Source organism: Lathyrus oleraceus, chromosome 4 (genome assembly GCF_024323335.1).
Source record: "Lathyrus oleraceus cultivar Zhongwan6 chromosome 4, CAAS_Psat_ZW6_1.0, whole genome shotgun sequence".
In the NCBI taxonomy this organism is placed as follows: Eukaryota; Viridiplantae; Streptophyta; class Magnoliopsida; order Fabales; family Fabaceae; genus Lathyrus; species Lathyrus oleraceus.
This window is the reverse complement of record NC_066582.1, coordinates 296,151,585-296,163,724: the sequence shown is the minus strand read 5'-3', so window position 1 is coordinate 296,163,724 and position 12,140 is coordinate 296,151,585. Positions and strand designations below refer to the sequence as shown.

At 36.2% G+C, this 12,140-nt stretch overlaps 1 long non-coding RNA gene across 2 annotated transcripts; it reads left to right on the top strand.

The window, feature by feature from the left end:
- Positions 1 to 1,551: 1,551 nt before the first annotated feature.
- Positions 1,552 to 4,104, top strand: LOC127075207 (uncharacterized). Of its 2 annotated transcripts, none has more exons than XR_007786242.1 (2): positions 1,552 to 2,056; positions 2,572 to 4,104. It is a non-coding gene; the product is annotated as an uncharacterized LOC127075207 (long non-coding RNA). The 2 variants fall into 2 exon arrangements; XR_007786243.1 differs by having other exon boundaries at positions 2,548 to 4,104.
- Positions 4,105 to 12,140: the final 8,036 nt, after the last annotated feature.

Here is a 12,140-nt window from a genome sequence, read left to right as displayed (position 1 = left end):
TTCATCCAAAAAAGGAATTTGAATTGGGAAAAGAGTTTGGCAAGTCTAATCATTGGAACTTAGGAAGAGACAAATATCTGACCCTTGACTAAGTACGGTCAATGATGAGAGGACTTGTGAATTGAGAGGACAATGAAGTCCTAACTATTCTTGTTCTCCCTCATAGCACCTAGATCTAACTTGTTTGAATCATTATATGTTTTAAGAGGGAAAGTCAAGTGTCAGGTCCTCAGGCTAGGTACGACCGACAACCCAATTACTTGAGTGTTGTATACAAACACGTACACCCCATTTCACATTCCAATTTGTTGTGAAAATGGTTTTGAAAAAGGTATTTAACGTTGGATCAAGCATTTGAATTTATTATGAAAAATAGTGAGTGAGGAATGAAGGTAAGAGATAGAATAAGGTTGAGAAGAGAATGAAGAAGAGATGATAGAATGGGTTTGAGAAAATAATGGAGGAGGGATGTGGATAGTGGGTCATGGAACAGATGGAGAATGCTTGACGTTGGATCAAGCATTCACGTTGCAATGGTGTGAGTTTTATCCGGAAAACAACTTGACATTGAATCAAGTACCTTTTGTTTCTTTTGAAATGCTTTGTTTATCATTTTGTATTTTATCTTGGTTATTAACATGCATGGTGAACCAACTAGAAAACAATAAATCTAAGCTATTACATGACTAGGGATGGGGGGAACGTTTAACCCACAATGGGGGATGCATACAATACAACATAAAGGCATGAAAGGAAAATACAATTTACAAATCATGTGTCATACCTAAACCATACAAGTGGCATGGCACTTCAAACAATACAAACTAATGAGTCGAAAATAAAAGGGATAACTTGGATGGTGTTTGGATCTCTCATTCACATGTCACCACAAAAAAAACAATGGTTAGTATGCAATAATAAAATGGAATTAAAATGATAACTCAAATGAATGAGATGATATGATGATAGAATGATGTGATATAGTGATCATGATGAACAAACATATACCAAATTAAATTGAAATGGAATTTTCAATTTAGCCATTAACCACAAACAAAATGTAACCAAGTCAAAGTGAGATTAGTCATGTATATGGAAATTAACATGACAAATCAAATGAAATTCTAAACATAGCATGATTAATCACATGAAAATTAATTCTGGAAAATTAAGAAATTAAATCTAATATATACAAATGATTAAGCCTAATTTCTAACTAATTACCTAATCCTAATTAACCTAATTAAACATGAATTAAGCTAGTTATCCCTAAAATTATGTTAAATCCTAAATGTAAAAAAAAGAATTAAAATCTATTTTATACAAAAACATTATCATGATTAATAACAAAACAGAATTAAAACTGGAATTGATTAAATTAACTATGAGATTTATCATGATTAAGATGAACATGTTAGGTCAGGGTATGAAAACAGATCAGAGGGGCAATTGTTTGGCCTAAGGCCCAACCAACATGGCCCGCCGAAATTCAGCATGAGAGTAAGGAAAAAAAATGCTATCAGTGTGAATGCTACTGCTACGCGTGGCAGTGATGATGTGGAGTGGACACTCCTCGGACCAGTCAACAAATCAACGTATCAATGCAATTAATGAGCAGTCAATGGAATCAATATCGATAATGGATAAAAGAGCATGCAGATTCAGGTGGCATCGCGTTCTCCTTCCTCTCACTAACTCAACTCCGATCACTTTCTGTTACACACTCCGCCGTACCGAAGGCGGTCCTTGGTGGCGAAGGCGGAATGAACACGATTGAATCCTAACATCCTAATCGAATCATGGTGTTGATCACGAATATAATGGCGAAATTTCCTAATCCTTCCAGAATTTCTCAAATCGGCAAGAGATATGTAGGAACCCTAACTGGTAAAACCTACATCAGCCGCCACTCTCCAAGAATCGGAGCTCGAGGGATTAGGGCTCCGATCCGCCTACATCTCCTCTACGTCACGGCGACAATGAAATGAAAGAAAAAAGGATTTGAAACTCACCTTGCCAAAGACGACGACTGCGACAGCGAAATCTCTACTTCCAGGTAATGACTCTATCTTCTTCTTCTTCTCTCTTCGATCTTCTTCTTCTTCTACACCTTCTTGATCGTGAGAGAAAAAATCAGAGTGATGATTCAAGAGTGATAGATGGATGGAGAGTGTGAGAGATTCGATTTTGAGAATCATTGATTATGATTGAGTAATGGTGAATTCGTGTGAAAAAATGATCCTCCTCTTTTGTAAGATTGGATTGATTATATATAGAGGTTAAAATTCTGTTGGCTAATGAAATGAAAATTCACACCAAATTTTATTTGCAGTTAGAAATTCAGATGTTAGTTATATTGAAATTCAGTTTGGAATTCAATTGGAAATGAAAATGAAATGTAAGTTCGGTTAGTTAGCAAATTTGTTTTGAAATTCAGTTTTGAGATGAAATGAAATCTAAAATGTGATGTAAATGCATGCTCTGCTGTTTGGCTGAACTGAAACCCAAATGTGAGATAAACTGAAAATTTGGAAAATTAAAATGCAGGTATTTTGTTTGTTTTTTTTCCAGTGACTCCCTTGGTTGTTCATCGTCTGCTGATCTCATGCCGCCTGCCTTGCTGTCAGGATTGTAGTAGGACTATAATGGCTTGCTGCTGCTATTGCGGTTTAGGTAGCGGCAGGATTAATGCTGCTGCTATTGCGGTTTAGGTAGCGGCAGGATTAATGCTGCTGCTGTTTGTGGCAAGGGATGAGCTACTGAACATATTCTGACTTGTAAGACTATTTGAAACCACATGTGGAGATGGGGATGGAAATGTAGGGCTTAAAGCAGTAGACCCCTTATTTTGACTTGAGCTGTTGCCAAAAGTAAATATATTCGCGGGTGATATCGCCAAGGACGTGTATGCTGCAGATGGTTAAAGTTTGGATTATTTCATGACTTGTTGATTTGTTAACTGTTGTTGTTATTGCTTTTGAAATGTTTGGCTCAATTTGCTTTGCACTACAGGGGTTTGCATCGGTTAGTTATGTGGTTTCTACTGAATCGTTGATGTTATTGCCATGCCAATGTATTGTTGAAAACTTGTTTCAAGACCATGGTTTGCTCGATGACTTGTGGAAATGGTTCCATGCTGACTGTTCATGTTGCAACAGGTTCTATTATATTGAAATGCTCATGCTATGCCATGTTGTTGATAATCCGTTATGTTTTAGTTTCAATTAGGGTTTGGTTAGGGAATTGCCTTAGCCTTATTAATGTGGTTAGAAAGTTAGGATGTGGAGTGAAGGTTAATTGGTTGGGGTGAATGGTATTGGATGCTCATGGCTTGTTTTGTTTGTCAGGTAGCTCGAAAACTGGAAGTAGTTTTGGCTGCAACATGGTTTTGTATGCAATGCTTCACATTGTAATTAACTGGTACAAACCTGATCATGCTATGTGAATGTGTTTTGCTTCTAACTGCTCAATTGGACTTTGCATTACCATGTTTGTTGTACCATGCTGTTTGCTGCCTTAATTTCACTTGGTTGTCACACTGTCTTCTGAACTAAACCAGACGTAGGATTATTGTGATGTTACTGACTTGATGCATGCCTTCATTACGGGTCTGAGTTTACTTGATTTTGTTGTAGCCCTAGTGTGATTGGACTGGTTCACAGCTTGGCTGCAAGCATGTTTGATCTGCTTGTGGATGTGTGGAATGCAATATGATGGTATTGCAGCATTATTGTAAGGTTTGCAATGGCTTGGGGATGTTGACTGTATTGTTGTGTTTGGTAGGCTGTTTTGAATGGTTTTATTGATATGTGTTATGGTCACGAACATGCACACTTGGAAATGATATGGCGCACGTGAATTTCTTTTTGTAAGAGATGGAGGGATGCAAGATTTGATCATGAAGACCAATGAAAATAGGACTTAGGGATTTTGACATGATGAGTTGACTTTGTTCAACTGGTTGACCAAAAAGTCAATAGTTGATCAAAAGTCAACTCATGCAAAAAAATATAATTTCTTTGTAACTTTTTTAATACAATGAACATGGACAATGATATGTATGAATGTAATGATTTGTTATGAATGAATGGGATTTGAATGACATTTAAAATGAATTAAATGTATTGGACATGGACTTGAATTGTATGGAAATGGATTGAATTGTATGGAAATGAATTGAGTTGTATGGAAATGAACCATTGAAAATCCAAAGATACATGTATTCAAACCTAAGACCCTAACAACTTGAATGTATGATGAAGGGAATGTGAATGACAAGATTTGAATGAAACAAACATTAATGGATGATCCACCATGGCATTGAAAATGAAATAAATGGATATAGAAGGGGACTCGAATGAACAATTCCTTATGAAAAAAATGATCATTGAATCAAGGACCCTATCATAGACCAATGGACAATGAGACTTGAATGAAGGATTAATGGACACATGAATGACCATGATTGAACCAACCAAGCAGTAACCATGACCAGATGAAATGACCATGGATGAAACAAGTGGAGGGTTATGGGGCCATGGACTTGCACTCAAACTAATGATCATGAACAAGCAAAAAATGCACATGTGAGGCCATGAGGTGAATGTCAATCCAACCAAGGAATTTTCCATAATAGACCATGATCAAGAGTGCCTGGGATGGATCTTGGCCAAGCAAGTGAAACATATACACCATGGAATGATGAGGGTCCAATAAAGTGGGGTTAAGGGTACGCACAAGGGATAGTGGCCATGATTTAGGGTTTGGGGACATCGTGATCAAATGGGGATTTCCAACTAGCTGTTTGCTTCATCAAGAAGTCACAGTTGAATATTCAATGCTGAGCATATACATAGGTTTCAAGAGATACCTCCAATTAGGGTTTGACTGATTGGACCATCTGGAGTTGCAGAGAAACCCTAGCTTCCACTAGATGTAAGCACATAGCTTTGAATCCACGATATCCGTCCTCTTGTATTGAACATGGTTGTGCAGATGATATGAATGATATGAAGATATGCACATGGTTAGGGTTAGTGACCTAAATGAACTTGTGAAGGGTAGGGTGAATTTTGGGATATGACAATTTCCTCCCAACCATTGTTCTCACTTTGCCTCTTGTCCCAAAACAATACATACTGATTACTCTTAGATTTTCTAATCCCTTTTTATTAGAAAACCTAATTTAATCTTCTAATAATTGTATCTTGGCCTCAACTTATTATAATCATCACCATTTACCTTATTTTTCTCACAATTTCTATTTTCCACCCAAAAGCTCAATTTTCTATTTAATTTTTATATTATTTAATTATCTAATTATTTAATTAAATAACTAAACACTTCTCTATTAATCCCAATCTATCATAAGCATTCCAAAACACCAAATCATCAATCCAATACATATAAAATTCATTTAAATAAATAATTAAAGCATAAATTCAATTAAATACTTTTTTAAAGAAAACGGGGTGTTACACTGCGTACATCCCGAGTGTGGTCATCCCTAGCCTCCAACACCTCCTGATTAGATGACCTATGTGGTCTTTCAGGAGCGTCTGGTTTCATGATAGAATGTGATACCCTATAGAACCATACGATATAGTCGTCTGCATGAGTCCATTGTACAAGAGATGGTACCCTTCAATAGTCCTCTGGTACCAAATGAGTCTCGAGATCCTCAAGTATGACATCAATATTTCTACAACGAACGGTGGGATGAACAGACTCTTAGGTGTATCTCAGAATAATAACAAATATCCAAACTAGTCCATCACTAGCTCGGGGAAATACACATACATCAGACTTGTACCATAGACCAACCATTCAGAGTATAACAAAATGACATCTAGCTGACGTCTGGAGGTGACCGTCGTATGGGCAGAAGGTAATCTGATATGCTACATGACAGTCATGATACACTCAAAAGGGCATGATCGCCTGATTCCCTTTTGAGCGGGGAAATGGTGGCTGCACATGGCAAATCATCAGTGTAGTTAGCATAAGTTCCCACTCGGAGATTTGGGGAAAATGAGAGATGATCCATTCCTAAAAATGGTTTCATATAAAATATTAGTAACTAGTGTGACAAAAGAGTTATGAAAATATTAGTACCAATATATTACCGTAAGCAACGTGCAACTTCCTGTCAACTGCCTAGTCTTCCAAAGTCAACCTTCGCCCAACTTCGACAGGTAGACCATACATACGCCTCCAGTTGTACTCGTGAACAGTCGTTAAGTCAATGAAGTATTTAAGGTAGACCATGTAACACCCCAAAATTTGATTAATTAATTTAATCAAATTATTTGTGTTTTTACTTAATTAATTAGTATGTGGTATGCTTTTAATTAAAAATATATATTGAGTTTTATGTGTATGTGGTGTATGGTGGGATGTAAAGAGAGTCTTGGTGGGTAGAATAATTAATTAATGAGAAATTATTATAATTGATAATTAATTTTAATTAATTAATTAAAATAAATAAGAAAATAGGTTTTTGGATGGCAAGTAGAAATTGAGAGGAAATAAGGGAAGTGGTGAACATTTTAAAAAGAGTTGGACCTTGTCACATCTCGAAAAATACGATCCCTCGCGATGGTCGCAGAAAAAATTAATTCGAACAAAGTCGCCACCGAACTTTATTTATCTCAATGAAGGAATAGGAAAATATCGATAAAACCTTTAAAAACATAGAATAATGGTCGTCACAACCATATTCGGGTTTGAGAGTCGATTACGCAAGGGGAAGGTATTAACACCCCTCATGTCCGTTGTACTCAACGGGAACCTTTTAGTTTAATTCGCGATTTGAATGTTAGCTTCTGTTGTTTGTTTTCTTTGAGTGATAAAAATATTGAAAAGAGATGGATGGAAACCTCAGAAGGGAGAAAATGGAGGTTTTTTATTAGTGTGCTCGCCAAGATCTCGCAATCTCGTGCCCACGTATCCTTATGGTACAATAAGGAAATCAGAGCATTCGTAGTTCGGGGAACTACGGTTTGTTGGTGTCTTTTATGAACAACTATTTATATCACGTTCTAAAGGCTAAGCGTTGGCTTGTCTACTCTTGGCGGAGGCTTAAGCACTAGTTTGTTGTGCGCGTTAGAAAGGATTAAACAATGTTCTTTTTTAAAAAAGTTTCAATCGCGTGGGGGCGATGGAATGGGTTTGATAAGTTGAATGTGTTTTAATGAACAAGTGTTTAGATCGCATCCTAGCGGTTAAACGTTGGCTTGTATGCTCGCGGTGGAGGCTTAATCGCTAGTTTTTGTACGCATTAGAAAGGATTAAGCTCTTTCTAAAAGATTTAAGTTGGTCGCTCGGGGGTGAGATATTAGGTTTTATATGTTTGGTATTTTGCAAAAAAACGACAAAAGGTTGAGCAATGTGGTGCACGCCAATCGTTCAATTCTTTCGAGGAATAATAAGGCGAACGCCTTCTACTCCCTTTTTCGTTTTAATTTATTATTGAAAGTTGTTTGCGGAAATTGAATATATGCTATAGTGAGGCGTGCGCCTCCCACTTGCTTATTCAAAGAATAATGAGGCGTGCACCACCCCTTCCTTTATCCAAGTTCATTTAGCGTGTTTTAATCGGAAGTCGATAGTTCGAGCAATATGGCGAGCGCCAATCTTTCAATTATTCAAAAGATGGTGAGGCGAACGCCTCCCATTCATCTTCATCCGAAGTTTAAATTATAAAATATATTTATATTGATTTGAACTTATACAATTAAAGTTGTAATCGGGTGACAAGAATTCGAGCAATATGGCGTGCGCCAATCATTCGAGTACTTGAGAAATAGTGAAGCGAACGTTTCCTATATTCTTTTTCATCCCTAATTTAAATTATAAAAGAATATTCTTTAGAAGTTATATCGATTTGAAAAATGATTTGACTTTACACGATTAATCAGATTTAGATAGGAATACTTGGTGTATCAATCATCTAATCGATTTAATTATAATCGAGTAGGTCTCATTGTAAGAAATCCCAAGAGTAAGCTATGTGAGATTGATGGAGATGCTAAAAGCGATCGACTTACAAAGGTATGGAAATGGGCTCGATATTAAATCGAGAAATATGGGACCTTTAATGGTTTTTTTTACATGATTTTGAATTGATGATGAATGGGCTTAATTTGAAATGATTTATGGATGATGATTGTGAAATTGTGGTAGTGGGAAATGATGGTGAAATGAGTCGGTCAATTTTTAATTATCAAAATAATTTATTAGAATTCGATTAAACTGATCAATCAAGTTAATTAAGATTAATTATCAAAATTATTTAATTGAATCAAATAATCTAGTTAATTAAAATTAATTAATCCTAATTAACTAACTGAACAAAATTTAATTAATTCATTATAATTAAGAGAGAAAGAAGTAAGTGACGTTGTCGATTAAAATGATTTGGATTGAATTGATCATAATGTGCTCATAAACCGGTTTATACATAGAGACAATAGAGTTGAAATGTCCAATGTAGAGATCGAAACGCGGTGAAATGTTCTATTAATTTATTAAAATTTGGCGGCATAACGACATATATATATATATATATATATATATATATATATATATATATATATATATATATGTCGAATCCAAATTTTTTTAAACGCAATGAAATTAAACAAAAGAAAAGATAGTACAATCTCATCATACATTAATATATATAAAGTTGTATCATCGATAGGTAAAGTGAAACAACCTCTTAAAAATCAAACCGGAATCACACAATGTATTCTATGGCTTCAGTGAATTATTTAAGAAGGAAAATAACAACTCAAAGATTCAATCTTCAAAGCATAAACTCATTATTAAGAACAAAAAACAATAGCTCCAACATCAACCGTCAGGATTATAGGGAATCCGAATATTAACCAAAAATTAATATGCAAGATTAAGGCAATCAAAAGAGTTGCCCAACATAACACAACAAACCAAAAAACAAACTAAGACCAAACCTGGTCTACTCATGATAAATGAAGTATCGAGATACTCAACACAAATTCAGCACAAAAATTAAATACATACAGTCCAATAATTTTAATTCAAAAGAAAACCTGGTATAAAGCTTGAAAAACCCAAAACAGGTGCAACGAAGCAAACCGAAAGGTAAAAAAAACTGTATATAACAAAAATGCCACAGAAAATTCAACTCAAATAGTTACCGTATCATTGAGCTATCCTTGCTTAAGATATCGAGTATGCCGGAATTAAGCCGAAAACACAGTGAAGCGGAGTGATGTACTGTTTTGTCGACATCAGTTCTTTGAACAGATCGGAGTACGAGTGGGAGTAATAATTGTTGTTGCGATTCGTCGAGTTGTGTTGTCGGCGGCGGAACTTGAAGGATGACGGTGGTGATGCAAAGGAACACGAATTGCTAGCAGTGTCACGTTGACCTCGGGAAGGCAAAATTCATTGCATCAACCTCAATCTGACTCTGTTCTAGCATAAACGACATCTTCATCGCCACCATTCCTTCATTCCTCTTCATAAAATGATGTACTCCAACTCAAACACCAATGTTATCATTATCTTCATTTGAAATGAGGTAACTGGTTTCATCTCAGTATTGTTGGTTTTTCGTGATGTTGGTTGAAGAGAATATGAGGTGGTTTATTTGTGATGTTAGTGATGATGGTTCGTTTTAGTTTACCGACGATTGGGTGGAATGCAAGGCGGAGGTTATTATTATGGTGAGGTTCGATTTGTAGGTGTAGTGGTTAAGAGGATAAAAACGGCGATAGAGAATGGGGTTAAGGTGATGAAGCATACTGATTAAGGGTGTTCAGATCAAGGGAAATGGAAATGGAGTGTTTGTGGTTGTGCTCCAGTGGGGTTGTTACCGGAAAGGAAGACGGCGAGTGGTGGTCTTTGCGGTGGTCCCCGGATGGAAAACGGTGAGGGTTTGGTGGGTGGATATCGTGCGGTGCGGCGTGGTAACAGTGGGGTTTGTGAGAGGATGACGGGTGGTGGTTGTATTGATGTGGGGTGGAAAAGTTTTTAGGGATGTGCACGTCGAATTTTTTTGAGAGAAGAAGAATGAATCGTGAACGGTTTCTTTAGATGGTGAATTTGTGAGAGTAATTAAAAAAAGTCTCTTTTAAAAAAAAAGAAAACGAAAAGGATCCCTTTTTTATCCTCTTCCAGATCTCCCCCCATGAGAATACGTGTTCTCCTCTTTTTTCTTTCTTCTTTTTTGTTGTTGTGCTGTCTCCACCTTCTTTTTCACTAATAATATACCGCCACGTGCCCCTCTTTAGAGGATAAGAAGGAATCTTCTTTGTATTAGCTGTCAACATGTGATGGAAGATATTGTTGGCTCTATTCTGATTTTTTAATTAATATCATTTTTATTTTTATTATTTATAATTGGTAGACACAAATACACATGTATAGCTTATTATAGACCTTTGATTAATCTCGATTTAAAGATCGAAATTAAATCAAAGAAACACAAATGTGTAACACCTCAAAATTTGCCCTCCTCTCTGGGGACTAGCTTAACATATTACATTGCATTTCTTAGGTCATTAAGCATTGCATATTTGCATATCATGTGGTTACATTGTGCAAGTCATCCCTCAAAAGTCTTGGTCAGAAGATAAGAGGTTGGGATTCAAGCTGAGGGTTTCATTGATTGAATGGACTGGATCATTAGCCATCTGAGGGTGTGTGATTCAAATTAGGGTTTCATGATTTCTCAAGGAGATTGGTCTTCATCTTGGTTGAAATGACACATCATCATCATCATGGTCTTGTATTATCCAGAGATTCCAGAAGATTGATCATATACCTTGAGATTAGGGTTTTGACCACTGGTCAACCCTAATCAGTTGCATTGGGCCAATCAGGGCATGGCAAGGAAATGGGGTTTACAATGGATATGGGGATCATCATGTGATTGTATTGAGCTTATGGAGGCTAGGGTATCATCATTGAGCCATTTCATCAGAAGTTTGGGGCTCAGCTGGATCAGTGCATTGCCAAATTCATCCATCAGTTGAAAAAGTCAATTGTGGTCAACTGTGCTTGATTTTATGGATTTGGAGGTGGGAGAGAGTTGGATACACTTCATTCATGTTGAAACAAGTTGTATTTGACATTTAAAACATCAAGAATGAAGAAAATAAAGTCAGGAGAAAAATTGCCAAAAATAGAAAGTGACTTGTAATGGAAGTTTCCAAAAATGGAAAGTTTTTCACCACAAAATTACATGTCCAAAAATGCTTCAAATGAAATTTTGTTCAACATGAAAGTTGTAGATCTTGCTCTCACCTTTCCAAAAAGTCCAAGAACTTGAATTTCTCATGTATGGTTGACAAGTTATGGTCCATTCATTTTCCAAAAATGCCTAAAATCAAAGTGGCATAACTTTCACATGGAATGTCCAATTTGGGTGATCTTTCTCTGAGCAAACCCCATTTCACATGTACTTTCATGTTGCATAATCAAAATTCATCAAAAATGGTCAAGGCAAAAAGTCAAATTTCAAATGGACTATTTAGCATTTTTGGTGTGAGATAGTGAATTTGAGCATTACTTGGATTTTTCACACAAGACCACTTCCAACACACTCCAAATGCTAAATGAAACTTGCCCCAACTGTCATGGCACTGTTACATTGGTTAATTGGCAAGGTCATTTTTGAACTTTCACTTAAAGTGGCATTAACACTAATCACTTGATTTTTGCTAATTGAGATTAAGAAGTTGATTAAGGAGATGGTATATATTGCTAATTGTAACAGAATTGAAAAACACAATTCCATATTCCAAGATCTAACAAACTTTTTGCATCAAAACCTCTCAAATTCTCCAAGAACTTCATCACTTTTTTTTCACATTTCTTCATCAATTCTTCATCAAATTCGATGATTCTTGATGGATTCATGCTCCATAAACCTTGAGGACCAACTGTTTCATTGAATCCATGCCATAACCTTGCCAAATCGTGACTGTCCAAAGCTTGCATTTCCATGGCAAATTGAAGAATCTTGCAACTGGAGCATCCTCGAGCTAAGCTAGCTTCTCCATTCACCTTCCTCATCGTTGTACTACTTCTGTTTTGGTGAATTACACGTCGAAACATCAAGATTCATCACTGCTTCATCATAAGGTGAT